The sequence below is a fragment of the Pinus tabuliformis genome, chromosome J, assembly GCF_031772625.1.
Source record: "Pinus tabuliformis cultivar Carrire ecotype Pingquan chromosome J, CPIR1, whole genome shotgun sequence".
NCBI classification, from domain to species: Eukaryota; Viridiplantae; Streptophyta; class Pinopsida; order Pinales; family Pinaceae; genus Pinus; species Pinus tabuliformis.
The window spans coordinates 840296227-840319327 of record NC_142295.1 but is presented as its reverse complement, the minus strand read 5'-3'; positions in this window follow the sequence as shown (position 1 = coordinate 840319327).

Below are 23101 nucleotides of genomic sequence, written 5' to 3'. Positions count from 1 at the left end.
CAATGATCAAAGGCATAAGAACTCAAAATAATTTATGCATACTCAAGGGAGGACATCAACAATGCTATCTAAGCAAAAATGATGAACACTGGATATGGCACAGAAGATTGGGGCATCTAAGCCTCCCTCAGATAAGGAAAGCATGTAAATTCCAAGCTGTTTTTTATCTTCCTGACATTAGAATTCTAAAAAATACAATATGGAAATCATGTCAATTTGGTAAGCAAACCAGAAGACATTTCCCTGAGAAAGAAGTATTAGCTAGGAAGCCACTTGAACTTGTCCATACTGATTTATGTGGTCCATCAAGGAAAAAGTCACCTCGTGGAGAAGAATACTTTATATTGTTCATTGACAACTTTTCTAGAATGTGCTGGATAGGACTTCTTAAGCATAAAGAGGAAGCATTTGAAAAGTTCAAAGCCTTCAAAGCTTTGGTTGAAAATGAATCAGATCGCAAAATCAAATGTCTTAGATCTGATCGAGGAGGGGAATTTACCTCGGATGAATTCTTCGACTGCTGTGAAGAACATGGAATAAGAATGGAATTCTCTACTCCAAAGACTCCTCCGCAAAATAGAGTGGTGGAAAGGATGAACATAACTATTCAAGAAATGGCTCGTGCTATGCTAGATGAGTCTGGAACTCCTGTAACCTTCTAGGGTGAAGCTGCATTTGCTACCATCATTATTCTCAACAAAACGAATGTTCGGGTAAACAACACTCAAACTCCTCATGAACTTTGGTATGGTAAGACTCCTATTGTAAAATACTTCAAAGTTTTTGGAAGAAAATGTTACATCAAAAGGAATAATGAAAAACTTGGCAAGTTTGAACCTAGAGTAGATGAAGCCATTCTCCTTGGTTACTCTTCCTGAAGTAAAGGATACAAGTGTTATAATAAAATATTAGGAAAATTTGTTGAAAGTATTGATGTTGTGGTTGATGAAGCAGGCGAAAATCCAAAGTAGATAAAAACTGAAGAGTGGGAAGATGATGAGGATTATCCTTCCACATCAAATCAGACTAATGTTGAAGAAAAAGAAACCAATGAAGCACCAGAAGAGCAGATAATGATAGAAGAAAAGACTCCATCCATATATGTTCAGAAAAATCATCTAGAGACTCAAATTTTGGGACAGAAAGAGGCAAGTGTTCAGACAAGAAGAACTATTACAGAAGCTTCAAGCTATCTAGCATTGCTTTCTTCCATCGAACCGCAAAATGTACATGAAGCATGCAAAGATGAATGTTGTGTCAAGACCATGAATGAAGAACTTGAGCAAATTGAAAAGAATAATACTTGGGAATTATTTCCTAGACCTCATGATAGAATGTCATAGGAACCAAATGGATATTCAAAAATAAGCTGAATGAAAATGGAGAAGTTATTAGAAACAAGGCTAGACTTGTTTGTAAAGGGTATGCTCAACAAGAAGGGATAGACTTTGAAGAAACTTTTGCAACTATCATTGTTATAGACATATTTGGGCACATCAACCCAAACTTATATATCGATGTATTAGGGATCATCAACCCCTAAAATATATGTTTCATACCCTAAAGGAACTTAGTCATCTAAATACATCATTCCCCAAAACTTCCATCTGAGAAACCATTCAGAAACTGCCTAAATTGAACCATACTGACTGCTCCACTAGCAAAGTGCAATGTATAGTGAGTGGTACACTGCCAGGGTGTGATTCATACTGTTTAGCCCTTCTATAGGGTGTGATGGGTGAGGATGGACAAATGTCCGGGACATTTGTCAGTTGATTTCTCATGGAATCTTCCAGAACTTTCTCCTATGCCACTTGCCTCTCTAAATTCACCCAAGGATGAATAAGGGATCTAAGAAATATCCAATCCCTTCTCTTGTGGAACCCATTGTAACAAGTGGAATGACACTAATCAAACCCCATGGATGACTCACACCCTTGCAAACATCTATAAATGGATCCCTCATCCCAGAGATCTGGAGGCTGGAATATTGTGAATTGCAAGGAAGTGATGATAGTTTGTAATTAAGGAAAGACCATTGTATGATTGGTGTGATCTTGTTATTTCATGAGGTGAAGAAGGATTGAAGCTGGGAGGATGATGCTGGATCAGACAACTGGGTTGTAATTCTTCTTTCTATTAATAAAGCTCTTCAAGTTTTCTTCCATATGATTGTGCAATTGTGAATGTTATCATTTGTGAATGCTATCATTTGTTCATTATATATCTGATTCTGTAATGTTTATGTTGTAATAGATCACGATGCTTTGACGGTTCTTTGTTGCTATACTTGTGCAGGTACTCTCCAAGCATGTTAAGTACGGGCAAGAGTTGCAGGATCAGTCAAAGGGGAGAGAGATCAAGCAAGGGATTAAGCGGAAGCTCCAGGTTGGTTCCATTATCTTTCTCTTATCTGTTACACATAAAGGAAATTGTTGAATTGCTTTAAACTGTTGTTTCTATGGTAGCTGCCAAACCTGGAGGGCTAGCATTCTTTAGAAATACTAGTTTTCCCATAAACAAATTGGTGAATCGACTGGGGAATGAATAGATGTTTGTTTGTTGTTATGGTTTCTTTTATGTTCAATTTGATAAACTATAGATAGAGTCTGAAGTCATCCAGGTAGCCTTCGAATTGCTCTTGCTCTGCAATTGCAAAGTAGATGAATGCTGCTTCAGTCAATCTCTGGTTTATTTTATGAATTAAACATTTGACTTGAAAGAAAATCTAGATGCCCTTTTGGTAGCTCAGTAACCTCTCAAGACACTCCATCATACTTTTCTCATCATTGTTCATCAAATCCCACCTTAACTCATTGGAAACAGCTCCACATTTGAGCCAAAACCCATTTCAGTTGCACTCCTTGGACCATCGCACTGTCTTCCACTGTGACTCAGTATGCATCATACCTCTCAAGTGTAGTAAGTGTGATGCATCTCAGTTTTTGTGAAACCTAGGTGTGATGACTGAATAAACTCTTTTTCCATCTAGAAATTGAGGGTTTTTTGACCTTGTTTTCAGTCTTGTTTGGTTGTTTTGCTGCAAACGAAGAGTGCCTCTTTACTGAAACTTACTTTCATCACTTAGATCAGCCTCAATTACATTAGGATTAGTGAATTATTTTGTGTATTTGTTAATCATTTACAATCCTTTGTCGAAAAGTTGTCTTAGTCGATTTGTCACTTTGGTACAAAAAGTGTCGTAATTGTCGTTTTTTTCGAAAAGAGAAGTGTCATAAATTCTTCCTTCCCTTGATAATCGATTGAACTTTTATTCATGTATTTAATTTGATTTGTTTATATTCGAAGCATCAAAAGCAATTTTATTCAAAATTGAAAGTGTCGTTAGAGTCTTTCTTTCTCTTTTGAAGAAAAAATTGTCGAAAATGTCATTTTGAGTGAAATATTTTAGATCTTTGCTACACTTAGTTTTCCTTTTTGGCATTTTTCACATTAAGGAAAGCGAAAAAAAATACATGCATTTGCATTTAGCATTTTTTGATTTGTGTGCAAAAAGATGATTTAGGAAAATGCACTAGTGTGTGCTCTTTGCTCTTTGCTTAAAAGCACTGTTATCTTCGTTCCCTAGTAGCTAGGATTTTCATTGCTCAAATGAAAAAAGATTGTTTATCATTGTAGATTGCATCTTAGGAATTTCAGATCATCATCATGCGGTGAACCATTGAAAGGCAAACTCTAAACAAGATGAACTTTAAAATAAATTTCAATGAACCTAACAATGCTTTGGAACTTAACACAACATATCTAGAGGTCTAGGCTAGTGACGTGTTCTGGCGTCATTAAAACTAGTGGCTATCATTTTCATTGAAGGTTGGGTGATTCCTCCTCCTTGATATGACAAGTGCTAGCATAGACTTGTGCTCCCGTACCGTCACGTATATATTTGGATACCACAATAAGCTTAAATCCTTTATCCATAGGAAACTGAGTCTGATGCCTTATTGATCACAATGCACCGAACACAACATTCGGGAAGATTGACTGTCGTACATAAGTCCTTGGTAATTTATTTTTAATTTATCACCAAAGTGTATAATGCAGTTTTGTGATTGGTTTGGTAATCCCTCTATTTAGATTTTCTAGAGTATTCACTTTCATTCATTTTCAGCTCTTTAAAAGAAAAGGTCCATCTAAGCACTTGTCCTTTCAGGCTCATTAAAAATCGAAGGAGACTAGAGTCATATTTAAATTTTTCTTGACTCTTAAAAAATAAAAAATCAAAGTTGTGTCCAAGCATCATTAAAATTAATTGAATTTGGAATAACATCCCTATTCCTTAGTTGATCTTAGGTTGAGACATATGGCAACAAATCCAGAGTCCACTGATCAAGGAATCCCTTTTGAAGGGAATCCTAGTCATTTTCCTTCTTTTGGAAATATTGGTGCTCCTTATATGGCTACATTATCCCTTCCGGGACTTACCATTGGCCTACTAGTATGGTTGTTTTCAACTTCTTTGGTTCAAAATGTCATGATTTCTCCACAATTGAGTACACCTTCAACTAGACAAAATCAACCTCCAGTTGATCCGGAAGTTAACCCTTTGCCTTCTTCCTTGTTTATTTCTCCCTCCCCTTCTTCCTCTTCACTTGGTGAAAGTATTGATAATAATAACCAGATGGCTAAGAAGAAGAAGAAAGGGCAAGAGAAGAAGAAGAAGTCAATTCAGTAAGGCGGCAACCAAGCAACATCTGATGAAAATCCATCCATTAAGTTTCCCAAAGCCAAATATCCATGCATAATTTGTGCAAGAGACCATTTTCATCGGAATTGTCCTTACTTTCCTCGGATCTTGAAAGAATGGTCTTCCCGTTCACACCATCCTGTGTCATCAACCTCTGGAGATTATGTTGGTAACACACCATCAACTAATGATAGTAAAGTTCATGGACAGAAGGGAAAGGTCAGGATTCCATGTAGGTTATCTGAAGGTAATCATTCCCTTCACCTTTGTCCCTTTCTGGATGAAGCCAAAAGAGTGTTGGATAACCATCCTGCTTCACTACAACGACTTCCATCTGGTTACAGGAAACTCTCCCTAAATCCTTCACTAGTTGAAGAACCAACTAGCCAAAATCAACCGTTGGTCGAAACCACTCTCTCTGAAAGTGAATCCAATGAGTCTATATCTGACCAAAATCAATAGGTCGAGGTAACAATTGACCCAATTTCACCTTCAGCTAATCGTACCTTTCTCGAAGAGAGTGAAAATGATACCGTTCAAGTTCATTTTGTTACTTTATATTCCAATGACCTTGGGGGCAATTTGCTTGTTCCATCAAGATAGGAGGAAAACCATCCATTTCTCGTAACTCAAGGGATTAATTCTCCCGTTTCTTTGGTACCCCCTCCAAGTAGTCTAGTCACTTACTTTGATTGGAATCGACTGGTAGGATCCCGCCTTCCTTCTTATGTGCCTTTCTAGATCATAGTACAAGCTTGTAAAATGATTGTGTCTAGCACTATTATAGATGAAGGTGCATCTGTGAGTATCCTTTCCTCAACTACTTGGAAAGCTCTTGGTTCACCACCGCTTATGCCTGTTATGCAGAATCTGTTAGGCTTTAACAAAGGAACCAGTTGACCATTAGGGATCCTTCCTAAGTTACCTATTACTTTTGGAGGAAAGACCATTTATCTAAACGTGATGGTAGTCCCAGGACCTTTAGATTACAATTTACTTCTTGGGTGTGACTATGTTTATAACATGGAAGCTATTGTTTCAACACTCTTCCCAGTGATGTGCTTCCCACGTGAAGGCAAGATTTTCACCATTGACCATCTTTGATTTCCCGGTCCAAACATAGCTCCAAGTCAACCATCGTCCCTAAGTGGTCCATCAATATCGACGGTATCATCCTTGCCACGGGTTAATTATGTGGCAACTTGTTCCACACCTACATCAACTGGCGATCATTCAGTGATGTTGTACATTATGTACTGGGCGAATTGGAACTAGATTTCTCCTTCATGACCTCTTACGAGTTATGATCGGGAGCTTAGAGGATAGTTCATTGTCATATGTCAACCTCGTTAAAAAATGAAACCAAGGATGCGAACATAATTCCTTGTCCTGGGTCAAGTTTTTCACTCGATCTCATAAAAGAACCTTCATTCCACCCACCTGATAGCCATGAGTAGTCTACTTAAGTGAATGTAATGAAGCTTGGGGGGCATGCACCTAATGGTAAATATAATTTTCCCTATAGATTATGTGATTGGTCTATCACACCATTCACCATCGTCTATCTGAACGAAGCCAAAGAGGTGTTGGATAACCATCCTACTTCACCACGGCGATTTCCATCTAGTTACAGGAGACTCCCCTTTTCATTATGATGGGGGTATGTAAACCAATTCAAGCATATTTTTTAATTTTAAGCTTGTGTAAAAAAGAAACTGAAGCCAAGCATTGTTCATTTCAAGCTTGTGTAAACATGAAACCGAATCCAAGCATAGTTCCCCATGGTTCAAGCTTGTCTAAAAATGAACCCATTTTCAATTTTTAACCTTTCTGATTGCCATTCTATCAGCCTTTTGAGCCTTGTTTGTGTACATCCCATCGCCACCATCCCTATGGCTGATCATACGCTCTCACTTAGTTGTTTTACCCTTTTTTAGGAATAGTTGTAATGAGTGGTATTATTAGCTAGCCTCTTGACATAAATCAACATGTTTTGAGAAGTTCCAACATCACCGGAACCAGTTGCTACCCTAGACACCACTCATTCCTCAAAATAGAGTCCTCTTTAAACCCTTTTCAGACTTGTTAAATATGAAAAGATTGTCGAGCGCTTGTCTTTTCCAGCTCGTTAAAGTATTGAAAATGTCATCCCTCCTATATTATTTTATCCTTTTTCGGACCTGAGGGATTACTTTACGAAAAAGAACTTATGGAGTTTTCTTTCGTCCCTTTTCAAACTCTCTAAACATGAAAAGGACTGAGTTATCATTGACGTTAAACTCGTTAAAACAATAGCGACAAACTCATCTATCTAGGCGAGACTGAGTTTCATTGTTGCTAGACTCGTTAAAACATTAAATAGTGACAGGTTTTCCCTATGGGAGAATTATAGAACAAGCATATGTTATCCTCCTCAAGCTTGACAAAAGTAAAGAGGCATTGGTCAGAAATGACTAGGGAAAAAGGGAAAAAAAAAACTTGAAGAATTTATGGTAGCAAGTCACTCTTGAACATGACACTTTCACTTCATCTCCATTGTTGAGTTGGGTTGGGTTATTCCATTCACTGGTCATCACACCATTGGTCTTTCATACCATCCATCTTTTGGGGTTAACACTACCAATTCATCTCAGTGTCACCGACATGTTCAAGAGAAGTCATTCAGTTGAAGAATCACCATCCAGTTAATGTCTCATCCACTGCAATACCTCCAACCTTCATTTTTTCATGACCGCTATTCCAGAACCTTGTGTCGTCGGTTCATTTTTCACCTCCAGAAAATCATTTTCCTCGTTTTGTGTCGTAGATGTGGGATACATCAAGGCCCTCCTACGAGAAGTCACTTCTTGTCGACATCAACTCATTATCTAAGAAGTTGACATAGAAACAACCCTTTCAGTGCTTTGAAGTTTGCATACATCAATGGCAAGTTTCTCACTTCTGGTGACAGGTTGACATCAATGGCCTTCGACCGAAATATTTTGCATGGTGTTCGACATTAGATCATATATTCACACCATGTGAATTGTACTGTAGTACCTTGAGGGTCATTATCATTATCAGTGATTCCTCTCATGTCTGTTAACAGCTCACATCATTGGCTGGTAATCAGATGATGTCTTTCCATGTTTGACTTCAGAACATCTCTTCACATGGATTGACTTGTACATTGAGTGAAGATTAAATGAGTTTGAAGACACCAGATCTAGTTTCATCCTTCCAGGCTGCGATATATTCAGGGATATAAAAACATCAAATGTACAAGGTCTCTACAGAGATGGTCATCCCAACCATGGATTGCGACTCCATATATGTAAAATCACGAGTTTGTATCTGCAGACGACTATCAGATCTATGTACATGAAATGAAATTTATAAAGCTGAGCATGGGAATGCCTCCCTTAGCTAGATTATGAAAAATTATATTTTGATGATGTATTGTATTGTAACTTATGCAGGTCACCTTCTAGTTCGAAACTTCAGATCCTCATGATAAAGCATTTCACCCAACATGAATATTTATGACCTCATGTTCAAGGGGGCAACTGTTATAGACACATTTGGGCACATCAACCCCAACTTATATGTCGATGTATTAGGGCTCATAAACCCCTAAAAGAGTTGTTTCATACCCTAAAGGAACATAGTCATCTAAATACATCATTCCCCAAAAGTTCGATCTGAGAAACCATCCAAAAAATGCCTAAATTGAACCATACTAATTTCTCCATTGGCAAAGTGCGACTCATATTGAGTGGTACACTGCCAAGGTGTGATGCATACTGTTTAGGCCTTCTATAGGGTGTGATGGGCGAGGATGGACAAATGTCTGGGACATTTTTCAATTGATTGCTCATGGAATCTTCAAGAACTTTCTCCTGTGCCACTTGCCTCTCTGAATTCGCCCAAGGATGAATAAGGGATCTAAGAAACCTCCAATCCCTTCTCTTGTGGAACCCATTGTAACAAGTGGAATGACACTAATCAAACCCCATGGATGTCTCACACCCTTGAAAACATCTATAAATGGATCCCTCATCCAAGAGATCTGGAGGCTGGAATATTGTGAATTGCAAAGAAGTGTTGATAGTTTGTAATTGAGGAAAGAGCATTGTATTATTGGTGTTATCTTGCTATTTCATGAGGTGAATAAGGATTGAAGCTGGGAGGACGATGCTGGATTAGACAACTGGGTTGTAATTCTCCTTTCTATTAATAAAGCTCTTCATGTTTTCTTCCATATGATTCTACAATTGTGAATGTTATCATTTTTGAATGCTATCATTTGTTCATTATATATCTGATTATGTAATGTTTAGGTTGTAATAGATCACGATGCTTTGACAATTCATTGTTGTTGTACTTGTGTAGGTACTCTCCAAGCGTGTTAAGTACAGGGAGGAGTTGCAGGATCTATCAAAGGGGAGAGAGATCAAGCAAGGGATTAATCGGAAGCTCCAGGTTGGTTCCATTATCTTTCTCTTATCTATTACACATAGTGGAAACCGTTGAATTGCTTTAAACTATTGTTTCTAGGGTAGCTGCCAAACCTAGAGTGCTAGCATTATTTAGGAATACTAGTTTTCCTAGAAATAGTCACTAGACTTGAAGCCATAAGAATGTTCATTGCTCTTTCTAGCTTTTAGAAGTTCAAAGTATACCAAATGGATGTGAAATTTTCCTTTCTTAATGGAGATCTAGAAGAAGAAGTATATATTGAGCAACTAGATAGATTCATCCTTGGAAATGATCCAAAACTTGTATGCAGACTTAGAAAGGCTCTCTATGGTCTAAAACAACCTCCAAGGGCTTGGTATTATCGTCTTGACAAATACCTTCATCAACAAGGTTTTTCAAAAGGATCAGCTGATAGCAATCTATATATAAAAATTGACAATGATAAATTGCTAATACTTGTTGTATATGTTGATGATATCATTTTTGGTAGCAATGAAGAAGCCATGAGTCAAAACTTTTCTTTGGTAATGCAGAAAGAATTTGAAATTTCCCTTATTGGTGAGCTCACATATTTTCTTGGTTTACAAGTTCAACAAAATAAAGATGGTATTTTTTTATCACAAACCAAGTACCTCAAGCAGATCTTGAAGAAATATGGCATGGAAGATTCTAAACCAGTATGTACCCCTATGGTAACAGGATGCAGCCTCAGCGCAAATGATGAATCAACAGCTGTACATCAACCAACCTATAGATCTATGATTGGTAGTCTACTCTATCTAACAGGTACCCAACCAGACATCATGCATGCAGTGGGAATAGATGGAAGATTCTAGGAAAATCCAAAGGAATCACACCTTGAGATAGTCAAAATGATTTTCAAATATCTTCAAGGAACACAAAACTTTGGTTTATGGTATCCTAGAGATATAGATCTTACACTTCATGCATATACAGATGCAGATTGGGCACGAAGCATGGATGACAGAAAAAGAACTGGTGGTGGTGCATTCTTTATGGGTTCCAAATTAGTGTCTTGGTTCAGCAAGAAACAAAGTTTAGTTTCATTATCTATAGCTAAAGCAGAATATGTGGCTACTGCATCTTGTTGCACACAAATCCTTTGGATGATGCAAACATTGTAATACATTCAGATCACATGTACTCCACCCATCTCCATTCTATGTGATAATACAAGTGCAATCAGTATTTCAAAGAATCCAGTCATGCATTCCAAGACCAAGAACATACCTATCAAATATCATTTTCTCTGGGAACAAGTGCTTGAACAAAAGATCAAATTGGAGTATGTTCCCTCCAAGGAATAAGTTTCTGATATATTCACCAAACCACTGCCCAAAGAGACATTTGAATACCTTAGATAGAAGCTAGGAGTAGTTGATGCATCATCTTGCTGTTGACACTTATCTATTTTAGAGAACAATGGTTGTATGTGAGTTTCATGAAGCGTATCCGTGTACATATACCAGTTGTTGTAGATACAGCCATGTATATGTTGGTTTGAAGAATATTAGTGGGCCAGACTCTGGATGAAAAGAGTCTTATATGGGTCTGACAGTGATCATCTGGCACAGGTTCAGGGGGAGCATATACTTCTAATAATGCATTGTTGACATTATCTTAGAAGATGTTGGTACAATTTCACAGTTGTTTTTTATTCAAGCACACAGGGAGATCATGGTTGATGGTCTGGATGGTGATTGATAGATACTGCTAATGATATTTGCTAATGAATATCATAGTATTGTTTTAGATATTTTTTGTCTATGTCATGTATATATTTTATTATCAAGGTCATGTAGCAACCTATTTTGTTTCCCCGCTATGCCTGGGATGGATGATGTAATGTTATTGTTTTATCATGTATAAACTTTTGGTATATTGTTGTAGGGAAAAGTATCCGACACGGAATGACCCTATCCCACTCTAAGGGTGATAGTACCTCAGCAACAACTGAAAGTAAAGCTATCTAAGATTTCTTCTTTATGAGAGTAAACAGGGGAGAAAGAGATCCACCAACCGATGTCTTTCGCTAGTGTTGATCCAATCTTCTCTCCTTGCCGCTTGCTCCCAGCTCCTTGCTCTTTCACTGGCCCAGCTACACAAAGATCCTGCAAAAGCACAAGAAAAGGAAACTACAAGAAGCATACATCCATAATTGATTCAAGGATTAGAATAAATCAAATATACAAGCATCAATACACCATTAAGATACATGAATATAGAAGAACCTCAAATGCTTTATTAATGGAAGAAGTAAAGTTCTGAGAGTGTTACAACCATAAGAGGCCCAATCCAGCAACACCTCCCAGCAGAAAGAAATCTCCTCTTCACCTCCTTCAAAGCAATCACCCAATAGTTCTATACTCAAACCAACAGCACTTCCTTACATTCACAAAATTCCAGTCTCCTTAGACCTCATGAGAGAGCTCTATATATAGGATATTTGGAGAAAGGATGAGTCAGCTTGAGACTGACATGAAGCTGACTTGTGTCCTCTCCCTCTTCAGTTATACTCCAGTTCTTGAGTCCACTTGGAGATCCTAGCTTCCACTTGGAGTTTAAGGACCTCTTACTCATCATAGGGCGAATTTGCTGATCCAAGTGTCATTTTAGAAGCTTCCTGGGCACCTAACACCTTGCAGAATGACTGTGCCACTTGGCCAATCTCACCCAGCGCAGGTAGCCTTCATTAGATTTGACATTCAGCATAGGTACAGAGTGGAGCAATTGACATTCAGCGCAGATGCTCAGTGGAGCAGTTGACATGATCCTGAAATTGCTTGTTTTTGAGTGTTTTCAGGTGGAGAACTGATCTGAAGTGTTGTGGTTTGCTGACCTTGTTCCTCTAGGGGTAGGAACAACATGTTTAGGGACTTTGGATCCCTTAGATTATTGACATTTCATGCTTCATGCTGTTAGGCACAAAAATGTCTATAACATATATCCCTAGATGGATGATTCAATCTTGGTATATCCCCAATTGGTTTGGAGATGGATGTATGTGTGAGTCTTTGGTGATAGAAAGGTCATTTATGATGTATAGAGTCATGTTCTTCTTGTAGAACATCTTTCTGCAGACCTTGCTTATAGTCAGGGGGAGCATGATCAGCACACTTCAGTATATCAAAAAATTCAGCATGTACTCAGGGGGAGCATAACCCTTTGCCCTTGATGACAAAGGGGGAGAATGACTTGGGGTTGCCATCAAGTCCAAAGGGGGCAATTGTTGGCATTATGACACAGGTTTGGCGCTATGACACAGGTGTTGTCCTAGATGGCAACTCACTCAGATGATAGATCATAGTTCAGGCCCATAGAATGAAAGAAAAACAAGTATACGCAGGTTCCCCTTGACCAAGATATGTATACATGCAAGCTCGTAGACCAAAAGGCGCGTATGCATATACACGCACTTTCACGAAAGGAAAAGCATGTACATGTTGGAAAACTTGGTTTTGGTCTATGGTATTTGGTCCCTGGTATTTTGACCCGTGGTATTGATCCAAGATATCTTGACCAAAGTGTTGACCCTAGGTATTTGGTCCTAGGTATTGCTTCTAAGTCGTTTTGGACCATGGTATTGAGTAAGGCTTAAGACTATAAAAGGAGAAGGATATCATTAGGCAAAGGAACTCAAGCATTGAATATCTAATGAAGAGCAAGATATAGAATACTAGTCATTGGGTTATGGTGAATAGCTGGATCTGAATCAAGGAGGAACCTAAGCTCTTAAAGAAGGATAATTTCTATTGATGGGTCAAGATCTTTAGGCTTGAAGAGAAGTGTCTTTCTGTGGTTTTGATATTTTCTAATCGGCGCATGTCGTAATCTGTAATCTGATGATTTGGGTATAACTGATGTCTCAATAGTTGTAAAGGCTAAAACATCTTTTACAGACCTGTACGCAGGTTTAGTATAGTAAAGGCGCATATACACGCTTGTTCAACATTTCAAAACAGTGTATACGTAGGTCTGCCTTCAGATAACAGTGTATGAATGCAGGTTCAACACATTGAAGTAGCGTACATCTCATAAAATATGTTTTAGCTACTTCTGTTTGCTGTTGCAGTGTTCTTGGTTCTACATTGGGTTCTGGTTACTATTATTGTGATTTGGTTACAACATTAAGAAAAGTGATTGTTTGATTCAGTGTTGGTTGGTGTAAAGGTGATTGATTGATACAGATATATTTGATGTTTGATTAATGTTATTGATGGATCCAATCTGAAAATTTATGAAACGTGGTCACTGGAAGAAAAGAGAAGGTTGTAGCCTTATATAGGTCAACACCTACCTACTAGTACATCAGCTAGTACAAGAGCTAAGGGGGTTGTAGCTCCCTTCCATGAGAAGCTAGAGAATGAGAGAAGGTTGTAGCCTTCTACAGGTAGAAGCCTGTGTACTGGTATAAGACTGCACTAGTACAAAAATATTGTAAAAAGAAGTTTCTTATTAAAAGAAGATAGAGACGAATTACAGCGGGTGGTTTTCACCCACATTGGGTTTCCACCTTATATCTTGTATTCTTGTGTGCAATTGTCTACTTTGTTTTTACTATACCTGGTTATTGTTATATGGTTCTGATACAGAGATTAAAGATCAACATCTGATGAATTAACTAAATTATAAGTCTACTTGATATATGCTAGTTTTCTTAACAACAGTTGCGTATATATGCAAGTTTCATTAACTGAAGTAGCATATACAAATCTGATTGTGAAAAAAAATATTATTGACTTGCTAATACTGATTCACCCCCCTCTCAATATTATTTCCAAAAAATATAACTTCTCAACACATCAACTTCAACATAAATAAGATCATGCTATCCATAACAATCACTAACTAACATGTTCACATCATAACTCATAAACAAATATTATTTATGCATAGAAATCACAGATGTAAGATCAGTCTAGATTAGTACGACACCAAATCACAAATATGTCAGCTCATACCTAAATATTACAAATATAACCATCTCCATAAGCCAAGCTAGGTTAACACAATACATATAACATCAATATCTTCAATGCAATGAACATAACCTTCACGCATATGTCCAATCCAAATTACAACATCAAGATCTCAATGAGATAACCCTAATCATCAAGTTAATAGCATATAAAAACAATAAATTATATATCATGCTCATCAACAACATATAACCTAATCATCAGGTTATCAAGTGTAAAACAATAATAGAAATTCATACAACTATAGGTTACTATCATTCTTGACTATATGATACATGTGCATATAACTACACGAATCAACTAACATCTATCATGAATGTAATCATTACATGAAAATAAATGTACATAAACCTAATGCATATAATAATCCTTAAATTACATACCTGCATGCCAACATACAATACATGTATGAAGATTTTCTCTTACCCCGAAATCTAATGCTACAACCTCATTATGATGATTTGCATCTCCTATTCTATCTTAGCCAACACATTAGCATCATAACATACAAATATCACCCTAATGACCTAAATTTCATACCATGACTTCACAAGGCATGTTTGACCTACTATTCAGGCATAACTATAACCAAGACCATATATTCATAACAATGACATATAGACATATAAGTCATGAGTACCAAACCATATACACATCATATTAGCTAGAGTCCAGTCATCAATGCATGACCATATCAACTTCACAAACCATGACCTCATGCATGAAAAAATCCATTACTCCATTGTACACATTGCCATATGAAACCATAAACATGCATAAGCAATGCCTAATCAACTACACATACACATGAATGCATGTAGTCGAGCATAAGAGATCAATTCTTGTAACCAACCTACAAGAATGATACATGTAATCAAACATACAAGAATGAAACCTAACATACAAGGATGTAATCAAGTTTCATATAATCATGTAACCAATCATATACTCCGGACAATGCATTCCATAAAATCAACATCAAGTTCCTCATGATAACCTTACTACCATCATGACCAATCCTTATGTAATGAAATAAGCACATGGAATGCAATTGTAAGAGACGCATGTGAAACTAACGTGCATGCATGACCAACACATTCACCCAAGGAGAGTGCAACCACATTCTGATACCAATCTATGGTATCAGATATGACCCAAAGAGAGTGAAACCCTCTTTGATACTAATCTGTAACAGCCCCTCCTCCCATGTCCACCCAAGAAACCAACCAACCAGGGCAAACATGTGATGAGAGAGGTCACTATAAGGGATTCAATCTCCTTGGCAACCTTAAGGAAATGGAATCGACAAAAAAAATCAAATGAACCAATCCACATCAGGAGCAACACCCATAGGTGATATCTCAGCCACTGAGACATCCTGCCCCTGCATCCCACTGATATTTTAAGGCTTTTAACTCAAATTCTCTCTCATGTTATAGGCAAGACAACAACCAACAACCCAAAGTTTCTCTCATAGGCCTATGTGCCAGTGACTGTGGACTTTTCTCAGTAGATCTATACCAGCAACCCCAAGATTTGAGCCACTTTTCTAGTCCAGAATTCTAGCCTTTGCTCAGAACTTGCTACAACCTTAAGGATCAATTATAGACATGACAACAATGTTGCTAAATAAAAAATAAACCTCACGACCATGCCTGAGCATCCCCAACTGGGACTGACATTCTGTCAAACACTTAGCATCAATGCAACCTATAGGTCTAGGATACAAGAAAAAGCATAAATGACTAAAAGAACTATGAAACATAACCATAAGGATCACCTCCTTCTCCATTGAACTATTATATCATCAATTAGTTCTTACATCCATCCATTTAACAATTACAAGTAAATACATGAAATAACTATGACATGAACAAATCATTTAACCATAATTATAACCAGCATAAAACCATATAAATATCATAAATATGATAGCCATTAGACCACATATAAACCAGTGCAAAATTAAGATAAATTATCTTTTATTAATGATAGGAAATTCTGACGAGGTTCAAGACTTCCACGTACCACCCGATCATAGGCATGGATGAACTAAATATCTCTGTTAGCCAGTCACCCCCATGCCATATTCCAAGCGTGAATGTGGTATCTCATAATAAAACCAATCCAAGGACAACTAATGGAATCCAGATGTTAAATGACCTCCACCCTCACCAAACCATGATTACACCAAAACCAGTGCCCCGATCACAACCGAACTGAACTTGGAATGCCATCCAGAATTGATCACTATCCTCGAGGAATTTCCATCTCCTTGTCTCTCAGGCTTTACCAATATCCAATCCTGAATCACTAGGTCCTAAACCGAGACCAGTCTCTTAGGCTTTACCACAATCCAAAACCAAATCACTAGGCCCTAAACTGAGAGTTATCCTTAGGCTTTACCATGTATCTCGCCAATAGGGATGAAAATTGGGACCACCTCCACCTTGGGTTCCGAGATACATCCAGCACACCAAAGCTCAAAACTGAGATAAACATCCCAATGTAACATGGTGTCTTGATAAAAGGAAAGGCTAGATTGAAAACCAGTGTCATAACCTGACAAAACCATGCCACCGACAACAAGAGAACTATACACTAACATGCAAAGCCATGCATGTCCAAACTAGCTAGGAAATCACACATGCAAAAGGTTACATGCAAGTATTCCTTTTGAAGCTACTTGATCGTACTTTCCTTTCCTTGATCCTTGTGTTCCTTCCTTTCCCTTTGCTTTCTTTTCCTTCCTTGCTCCAATGCTAGAGTGCTCCAAGAAACCTCTAAGTGACCAAGAGAGAGAGAGAATAATGAGAGAGCTCCAAACTTGAACTGACAAAAGGTTACATTGACTAAGTTGATCCATTGATCCTCATAAGACCTTTTATTAATGAGGCCTCTATTTTCTTCATTTTCCATTATTTTCCTTGAATTTCCTCCTCACATGCAACTTGTGACCTTTCACCTTCATTTTCTCCTAATTTCCTTTATTTTCATAAATAAATGTGCCAAAAATTCCTTTTTCCTTTTAATGCCTTTTCCTTAGCCTTTGCCAATTTTCCTTAGCCAAAACACACATCCAGTGATGCCCCTATGATATCTTTGTCTAACATTCAGCTTGGAATAAATGTCCCTTACCCGTGGTCTTATTTTTCCTTTATTAACTTTTATTACATGAATTTTTCACCAGGGCTATTACAATCTTGAAAGATGAGGATTGAATATTTAAGAATATGTTAGACATATATACTAATACTACATATTTATATTACCTAATAAGGCTAGAATGACTAAAGAAGGTCCTTCAACAACTCAACAACAGTACAAATCACAATTATATAGAAGGCAACAATTTTCTAATGAAGAGAGACTAATATAAATAGATTGTTTATTTAATCATCTTAGTAATGAACATATATTTCCATGGGATATAAGAGAGGTTGAATCTCAGCTTATCCTCTCTATTATAGGATATTTTCTCACATCTTGTCAATAGGCCTACAAACTAGATCAATCAACATCCATGACAACCTTGTCATCATCCCTACACAAAGCCCTAAGCATGACTCTCCCAAATCCCTGAGTTGTTGACCTTAACTGCTTCATTTCAGTGCTTTTAAGGCCCATATCACCCTATCCCTTTAGGGACCTACACTCAAAAAGAGGTTTCCCAATTCTGCACCTGCTCTGATCAGTAGCAGGTTGTCCCTTACTGGGGTGCACTTATTCTAGAAATTCAGAAAAAATAAAAAGCATCCTGAAGATTCCTCTTTTAGAATATTCCAGGAGTTGTTACGACCATTTACCTTGGATAATAACTTCAAATCTTATCTGATCCTACCTTGGATATTTCACCTATTATCCCTTGAGATCATCCTCCCATCAAGAGTGGATATCAAGCCTAGATTGGTAAATGGACAAGAATTCTTAAAGTACCAACCTCTCTGATCTATATAAGGAGAACTTTATAGTCTTTGATTTTTGTTGTTCTAGACCAGACCACTAGGTATAGGGAAGATACTTATGTTTGCAGTCATATACTTCTTATAAAAAATTGGTGACTCCATCGGGGATTGATTCATTCCATTAATGGTTTCCTTGAATTTATCCCCTTTTACACCTCTTAAGAAGACCTCTAGTGCCTCACTCAGTTTGAATTAGCCCTAGGAAGATCTTTCATTGAGTTTATTTTAATTTTTTGTGTGAGAAACTAGCTTTTCCTTGATCAATGCACCCCCTGGTCTACTAAAAGAGCATTTGAAAGCACCTTGTCCTTCTTTGTACTTGCATTGCAAAGCACTGGTAGCCTCTTTTCACCTACGCTCACCCCTATTTCATGAAAAATCATTTCCTTTTGATGTTTTTCTCTCTCATTAACTTGGTTCCAGTTGGTTCTCCTTCTATCCCTGAGTGTGCTTAGCTCTCTTAGAAGCCTTCATCTTGTTTTATTTTGTTTTTTAGTTCCTTTGATAATAATTTGTTTAGATTTTTATTTGTTCTTGCCATTAGGTCATTAGCAAACTGATTGCATGATCGTTAGATTGCTTTAAGAAATTGGTATTTCAATCATCATTCTGAATAGTTTCTTTTATCAGTGATTAAGTGAATATATTAGTTTTCATCTAAAACCTAAGTGGAATTGAAAAGAAAAATATTATGCTTCATGCATTGCTTCTAGGGTTTTGTGAGTGGAATTGTAAATAGAAACAGTTGTATTAGGGGTATTTCTTAATAATCTTGCTTTTTTCATCTTGTATGCTACATATTATTTGTTCTCTTCCCTCCCATATATAGATTTTCATTGAAAAAAAAGTTTCATTTTATCATGCTAGCTTTCATTTTAGGATATTCAGGTGAAATTCATGGTGAGCCTTGAAAATTGAAACTTAACTGAAGATAAACTTTAAAATTTATTGAATTAACCTAAGGAGCATTTGTCACATTAGTGTAAACGTATAGAGGTCTAGGCTAGAGACATGTTCCGACATCTATAAACATAGGATCTGTCATTGTTTGCTAGCGTTGCATTCCGAGGATGATATCTCATTCCACATACGTAAGTGTATCAGACCATTCTCCACGTACCTATGGGTATATTGGATGGTGCTCCATGCATGAAAAGTATATGTGAACCTTCTCATCGTATAGTTATGCATTAGACATCACTAACATGGACTACACTTCCATGTATCATCAAGTATATTTTGGAATTCCACAATAGGTTTCTATCCTTGCCATAGGTAACCGAGTCAGCCACCTTGTACACTGTGATACACCGAACACAACATTCATGAATATTTCTTACCCTTACACAAATCCTTGGTTCTCCAAGGTTGTATATTGAAATTCATAGTTGATTGGTGAACTTTTATGCCTATTTTACCCTCTTTGATTGATTTTTATGTTAATTGTTAAAATTTATTAATACAACGTGGAAGAACAAAACCCTTTACCCCGTCATTTCCGTAGAATGCAAAATAAGCCTCCTATTCCACCTAAGGAAACTCTTGGACCCTATTGGAATCATAAGAAAACATAGACTATAGAATATAGTACTTCAGGAGCTATTACTTTTGGTCCTCCATCTGAGATAGATCCACCATAATCATATTTTGCTATAAGTACGGAGCTTGATATTACTTCTCCATTGGCTGGTGAATCTGACACAGTTGAAACCAAAGAACCTGAAATCTCATTACCTGAGGTCATTGAACTTGACTTTACTAAATCAAAGATAACTCAACCTAAGGTTATAAAACCTAAGTTACCTCAACCATCTACACCTATTACTTCAAGACCTTCTTGTTCTCTTCCTCTGTCTCAGACACAACCCCAAACTATATATCTTGGACCCAACAATGAACCACTTCCACCTAATCTTTTGAGTATGGAAGAGATTCCATAGGAAGATCCTCAACCCTCCTCTCCCATTCAATAAGGGGCTCATTTTTACATGCCCATCCTTTTCCTTCTCCTCATACTCTATTTCATACTTCTTTGTCTGATTATTTTCCTTTCAACTTGCCTTTGAGTTTTCCTTCGCAGTCTTCTTTGGGATAGTTAACCATGGTTGAATCCGTTATGGTTTCTCAGCCTAAATATACTGCCATGGATGAGACAACCCAAGTTGCAACCTCATCCATGTTTGTAATGACACTAGAGGCACATTTGTATGGTGGCACATCTGTCCTTCCTAGTTACCAATCATTATCTGGTACCTTCTCTGTTGCAACATCCAGTCCATGGACCTCTCCCATGACATCCACATCTAAGATTCTGTCTAGAACTTATTTAATGAGATCTATGCAGTATAGTACTCTTCCTCCATCTACACCTAAATTTTAGCAACAGAATGGTCCTTACATTAGTGGGCATGGATATTTACAACAACCTAATCCACCTTCTTTTGGGAACCCTCCTCTTGGGAGGAAGTTGCCTCAATATTATCCTCCTCTTTTAGTAAGGGGAAAACCTATTGTAGGTTCATTACCATCTCCTCAAGTTAGTGCTCAATACCTCGAATGATTTCTCCATATTCGGGAATGGATTTTAATGTTTGTAAACCCGTTATGCCTTTTCAACCTGGTTCAGTTGTGGTTTGATCTCTAGTCTCTCAACTTATTCCACCTACATATCATATTTCTATCTAACAACCCATAACTCAACCTATTAAAAATCAAATGAATGTGAGCTGACCTTTACAATATGTACCTTTAACTCAACCTATTCATCTGGTATCTAGCACATCTCAAGCCATGTATACCCAATCTCTTCAAGGTAACTTACAATCATAATAGTTTTGGCACGCCATTTTTCAAACTCAAATGGGTTAGAATGTGTATGGTATGGCACAGGAACAACCACAACGTAACCCACCTTATGTTATGATAATGCAAAACCCCACAAGGAAACAATATCCCGTATATCAAGGTATCCCTCAAATTCCTTACGGTTAGCAAGTCCGAACTCAGTTTTTTCAACCTTTCAATGTTATCCTGGAGCTAGACAACAGGGTTATGTGTATACTGGTTATCAAAATCCCCCCTCTCTTGGGACACAAATGCCTATTTCTCAAGATATTCCATCTTATCCAAGACATCCTCAACTAGACCTTAATAGGTAGTTTCCATTTTTAGCACCTCTCAAATTGCTAGATTTGAGCAGGCTCACCAACGATCCTATTGCTCATTCTCCTTGGTGGCCAATTATTGCTACGAAGTTTCTTTTTGATATCCTTGAATTCAATGGAAATCGTGAAGAGACCCATCCATGCATGTGATGACTTATCATTTGTGGTGTTATTCAAACTCCCATAATGATGATTCTGTTCATTTGCGTTTTTTCTAGCATACACTCATTAGTACGACAACAAAATGGTATATTGAATTACCTCAAGCTTTGTTTGATAAATTTAATGCCATGGGTACCACATTCCTAACACATTTCTAGTCACCCATCATATATGAAATTGGAACAGATTTCTTAACCAATTTCAAACAAAATAATGTCATTCACATCTTATATCATATTCATGAGTGACGAAATTGTCGTCGTTTGGTTAATACTTTTGCTCCTAACCAATTGTTAGTTGAATGGTTCATTAAGTCTCTGTTGCCATCTATCACAAAATAAATAGACAAATCCAGAGTCGTAACCAAAGAGCAAGTGATTTCTCGTGCCAAGTACTTGTATCTCATCTATACCCAATCTTACACACTTTATGATAATATACCAAATTCTTCGTGACCTGCCGATATTGTTTCTCAAACTCTTGGTAAAGAATCACATGTTGCTGATGGCATGATTGGTTCTACTAGCCATCAATTGATGAGTAAACCATATGGTTCAACTCTTATTGTCACTTTTTCAAATCCCTTCTTCCACTCTTGCATCTTCTATTTTCGATATCAATGTCGTTCAATCATCTAAAGGCAAATATCCACAACTAGGAAGTAAGAAGAAATGAAAAGGTAAGAAGAATAAAGACAATACTTCGTAGGATAAAAAAACAATCAATATCCTAAAGAAAAGAGGAAACCTAATTATCCATGTTTGATATGTAATCAGGAGCATTTCATTCGTGATTTTTCACATTGGGTGGAGGTGAATCAATTCCTTAAATAATCCACTACACCCACCGTGTTAACAGAAACATTTCTATATCAGGAGACCAATATGGTTTCCGTGACCCCATTTCCTCTAAGTCAGTTTTGATGCTTTCCTCCACTAAGCCCAAAAATGATGCTATGGTGGCTACCTAAAGTAAATACTATAGTAATGTGAATCCTTCTAGAAGTCAGGTTGTTGATCAACCTACTAGTTCGACCACATCTCCATTGGATCCTACTCCAAATGTCATACCTATTGAATTAATGATTAAGCCTCCCAAGGATGTTATCCATAAATCGACATTCAAAGCTCACACAAGATCTAATAAAAATTATAACATAGTTGAGGACCTAGCTCAAGTTCCATCAACTAAGTTGATTCTTGAGGTGTTGCAAAATTGCCCCACCCAAAATAAGGCTTTTCTTTCAAAAATTGGATGTATTGATCCTTCAGATTCTAACCTAGTAGTTTTTAACCATGAGAACTATACACCTCGACTTTTGGCTCAATTAGCTTTCATGATCTAGGTTATTTTTCATGGTAATAATATCCGTCATTCCATTATGGATGAAGGAGCCTCAATGTGTATTATGTCCATGTCCTGCTGGAAGGCTATTGGTTCTCCCCAATTAAGTTAGTCACCAACCACCATCAAAAATTTTGATGGAAGAACTTATAAACCGTGTGGGATTTTGAATTATCTACAAGTAGAATTAGGTGGCAATAATACATTAGTAGAATTTGAAGTTATCAACATACCTCTAGATTATAATATTCTACTAGGTCATATGTGGGCCTATGCCGAAGCTACGGTTGTTTCCACATATTT